General features: G+C 33.4%; 1 long non-coding RNA gene across 1 annotated transcript; it reads right to left on the bottom strand.

Annotated features, from left to right (window-relative positions):
• Positions 1 to 959: 959 nt before the first annotated feature.
• LOC132190633 (uncharacterized) lies at positions 960 to 3,262 on the bottom strand. Its single transcript, XR_009441177.1, has 4 exons — positions 3,075 to 3,262; positions 2,602 to 2,674; positions 1,510 to 1,555; positions 960 to 1,414 (listed from the first exon to the last, which is right to left on the bottom strand). It is a non-coding gene; the product is annotated as an uncharacterized LOC132190633 (long non-coding RNA).
• Positions 3,263 to 5,086: the final 1,824 nt, after the last annotated feature.

Here is a 5,086-nt window from a genome sequence, read left to right as displayed (position 1 = left end):
CAAGAACCGGGGTACCCCGGTTCCGGTTCCGGTTTTGGCCAAAAACTGGGAAACCGGACCGGGTTGACACCCCTAGAAAAAAGGCAAATAACCCTGGCCATATTTATTATGACATCTTCTAGGTACATGGGTCTGTTTTCCCACTAAGCACTCTACGCATTCATTTTTTGTAATGTTGAATCATTTACATCAATGTGATTTAAAAAAGAAAAATAAAAGCACTCTTTTCCTTTTGCAGCACATTCTACACCATTACATATCTCCTATTAGACAGCTTTATACTATGAACATAAGAAGTAGAATAAATCAACCTAAAATTCATTGATAACTACCCCCACCAACTGCACGAACATCCATGACTCTGCAGTTTCATATCAAAATAGGCAGTAATAAGAGCCATTAACGGAACAACGTACCCCAACCAATACATGGTCATTGAAGACATCGATTGCTGCAAGGATTCCCCTGAATTAGAAAAAGAAGAAAAATTTATATGAATTAACTATAAACGTATGAAATTTAAATAAATAAAAAATTTATAACAACAGTTGCAAGCCACATTGCTTTTCAACAAGCCTGAATATGCTATGGAAAAGTTACAAGAAAGTTGTCTACTGTACTCTATACACAACAATTTCTGAATCATTGAAAATAGGTTCACTGTAGCACCAAGCTGTCTCATTTACTTTATGCAAATCAACAATCGGATAATAGCAATTTCCCAAAAAAAATATAATCCAATTCCTTTACTATCTTTTATAGAAAAAAAGGTTCTGTGGTGTGGGGGTAGCAGAATCAGCTATAAAATACAAAAAGAAAAATGACAAAGAGACCTTGAAAATTCCATAAGACAATCTAGCTCCTTTACCATGTACTTTACTATATGTTCATTCTTAAGGATCTTTCCCACCAAGAACAAGTTCACTGTAGACATAATTATAAAATTATAGTGTTCGACTACAACTTTCATATACCCGTCACTACACGTCACAAACAACCAAAATCCCCGAGCATTATTTTCGTCAAATGTTCTTCCACAACAAACAGCTTGTCTATACTATATTAATATGGTAATCAACCCTGTTTGAAACTTAAGTTCATACAGCTCAGAAATAGCAAGGACAAATTTATTGTAGACATAATTAAAACATTATATTGCTTTACTACAATTTGTATGCTACCACCACTAAACATGTGAAAAACAACTAAAGTGCTCGAGCATTATTTTTCGTCAAATCTACTTCCACAACAGGCTTCATTACAAATATAATTATATGCTATATTAATATGGAAATCAAACCCGTTTGAAACTTCAGTCCACACAGCTCATAAATCAATTAACTTATGTCAATGACTTCCCATGAAAGACAAGTGGCGGCGCAATAGCAGCGAAAATACAAAACCCAATGTGAATCTGCATTATGCCAAATTGATTAATAGAAAGAAAAGCATACCACCTATTCATGAGGAGCATTGCTAGGATAAGATGATAGAACATATGGCACCTACCAAGTAGAACAGGAAAAACCAACCGAACCTCAAGGAACTATCCGTCCTGCATTGCAAACAAAGCCACTTGTAAGAACCATCAGCACTCCTAATGCCACACTTTTATGGTATGACCACAAACATTCTTTGATACCAAATAATTAAATATGTAGTTCCTCTAGCTAGGTTGATATCAGTTACATCAATTACAAGTGTTCCTCTCTCTAGTTGAATGACAAATATGTGCTTCTCTCACCAGTTGAATAACAAAAGTGAGATCATTGCCACACAAACAATCATAAAAGCCACAAAATATACAACATGCTACAAAGACAATGTAAACAATATTGTCAATGGTCACCTAGACTAAAAGGCACCCCCCCCCCCAAAAAAAAAAAAAAAAAAATCATTGATGAAAAGCCCCTTCGTCTTGGGGTTCAGAATCACTTGTTCAGTGTACATTTAGGTAAGAATATTGGGGACTGTTACATTTATTCAACACCTTTACTGTAATTTTCTATAGATGTACTGTGCTTCGAAAAATAGATCAACTTGTGTTTCAAATTACAATTCTCTAATTTTTAATAAACCCTTCCAAGAGGACCAACAAGATGTTTTGTTCACATTGTTGCATAAGTAAAGGCTATGATAATTCACTTTTCCTTTTTTGTTATTTCTTTTGGATAGACATTACAAACATTTGCAGTCAAGGTTCTTTGGTTTACAAGAATTATCGTTCAAGAAGTTTTCATCTTGTATGCTACTTCTGAATCGTATACAACCCAATAGAAAGACAAATATATACATCATATTTCACTATTAACGATAATGGACAACATACAGCATCACTGTCAAAAAGGAGAAGGTACAACCATGCATCTTATCATATGGATCACACATATATTTGGAGGATTTAAAAAGTTCTGTGAAAATGATTAAGTTTTTGGGAAAAGGTACTATAAGATCACAACTGATCCGATTCCTACAAACCTCACTAACACATGCATCCAACAATCTCGAACCTCTTCAAACTAACATAGAAGAGAAGAATGTGAACAACAATCACAAAACGTCTTGGGAAACGTTTCAGAGTAAACATGAGAGGGAGGATACCTCAAAGCAACTCGATATTTCTGACCTTGCTTCTCAAGCTCTGCCATCACACAATCAGTGATGCAAGGAGTCCCTTCAATCCAAAAGGCAAATGGAATCAGTAAAACAGATGAAATAAAGAATGATTCTCATTTCATTACCTAAGAATTCTTATAGACATCCAAACGATCAAGATTAATAATATCTTGAGTTTATTAGAAGAAACTAATATAATATTGCCAATAAGACATAGCACGCGACGCCGTTAAAAACCCGCATTCACAACTAAATACAATATCACTAAAAATCAAAATTTCATTTTCTCAGCAACCAAAAAAAAAAAGTAGAACCCAAAAATTCACACTATTACCAAACAGTCATTAGAGTTCGAAATTTCTTAGCAACAAAAAAACCACTGGATCCAGCCTTTTCGTTTTTCCTCAATTTCTTAGAAACCAAACAAACACAAGACGCAAACTTTTTCACACTCTTACCTCTCTATCTTTACGAACTCCACTCACAAAGATCACTCGAAAACCAGAGCTTCAAACGCAGCGTTTTCAGGCTTGAAAGCCATTGGATCCATCATGGGAGGGAGGGAGAGCAGCGGGAACGAAAGTTGGGAGAGCAGCGGGAGAGAGATCGAGAGTGAGAGTGATGAGGGAGGTGAGTGAAAGGGGTGTTAGGGATTTTGGTGTTTTGGAGGTTTGGGGAAAAAAGACGCGGTTTATGAAATTTTTGGTTCGAAAATTTCAGAAACCCCGCCACTGGATGGCGCTATATTTTTCGCACTACCTCAAATAGCGGTGACCCTAGAGTCGCCGCTATTGAGGGTAATTTTTTTTTGTTAAAAAAAAAAAATTATACTTACAATTTTTTAATTTTTATTTATTTTATTTATTTTTGTTTTTCTTTATTTTCTTTTGTAATATGTTTTTTTATTATTATAATATTAACTAATAATTTCCATTTAATAAATTTTTATGATAAAGATCATTAAGTTGATATTTATCTTATAATTAATTATAAGATCAATACAAAATCCAAAGATAATATAAGATTAATATAACTAATGCACTAAGATAATATAAAAAGCTTATAGTTCAATTGAATGTTCGATTGAACCTTCAATTGTATCCAGTCTGATCAATCAATTGATCTTATCATGGTCAATATAATTAATTCACTAGGATCTATCGGATATTTGATCGATCAATTGATTATATTACGATCAATCGAACTAATTCACTAGAATCGATTGGATTTTCGATCAGATGTTTGATCTTATCACAATCAATCGAACTAACTCACTAGGATCGATTGGATGTTTGATCGATCGGATTTTCGATCCAACATTTGATTGATCATTTGATCCTATCACGATCAATTGAACTAATTCATTAAGATCAATCGGATGTTTGATCGATCATTTGATCATATTACGATTAATCGAACTAATTCATTAAGATCAATCTCAATCAAACTAATTAATTAGGATAGATCGAATGTTTGATCGATCACTTGATCCTATCATGATCAATCGAACTACTTCATTAGGATCGATCGGATGTTTGATCGAACATTTGATTCTATCACGATCAATCGAACTAATTCATTAGGTTCGATCGGATGTTTGATCCAACATTTGATGCTATCACGATCAATCCAACTAATTCATTAGGATCGATCGGATGTTTGATCCAACATTTGATCCTATCACGATCAATCCAACTAATTCATTAGGATCGATCGGATGTTTGATCCAACATTTGATCCTGTCACGATCAATCGAACTAATTCATTAGGTTCGATCGGATGTTTGATCGAACATTTGATCCTATCACGATCAATTGAACTAATTCATTAGGATCGATCGGATGTTTAATCGAACATTTGATCCTATCACGATCAATTGAACTAATTCATTAGGTTCGATCGGATGTTTCATCCAACATTTGATCCTATCATGATCAATCGAACTAATTCATTAGGATCGATCGGATGTTTGATCAAACATTTGATCTTATCACGATCAATCGAACTAATTCATTAGGTTCGATCGGATGTTTGATCGAACATTTGATTCTATCACGATCAATCGAACTAATTAATTATGATTGATCGGATATTCGATCAATCTTTCAATTTCAATTGTTTCACTTACAACTGAGAGGAATTATTTTACGGTTTAGATTTTATTTTGTTATATTTAACAGTGTAAAATCTTTCCATAAGGTATCAATATATTCATCATATAATATATATACACTATTAGATCTGTAAAATTTAATATGAATTATGAAATGAGAATTAACTCTTCAAATTAGTCCAAATGTAACTTCTAACCAAATGGCAAATATATACAAATTAAAATCTTTCTTTAGGAGGATGGAATTGACGGTGCATATTGTGTCACTTTATTTGAAAATTTTAAATAATGCAGTGATATATACACAATTTTAGTACTCAAATATTGGGTTTGAACGTTCTGTTACTACGATCGATC

The sequence above is a fragment of the Corylus avellana genome, chromosome ca1 (assembly GCF_901000735.1).
Source record: "Corylus avellana chromosome ca1, CavTom2PMs-1.0".
Lineage (NCBI taxonomy): Eukaryota > Viridiplantae > Streptophyta > Magnoliopsida > Fagales > Betulaceae > Corylus > Corylus avellana.
Note: the sequence above shows the minus strand (reverse complement) of the source record. Positions and strands in the feature narration are given on the sequence as shown.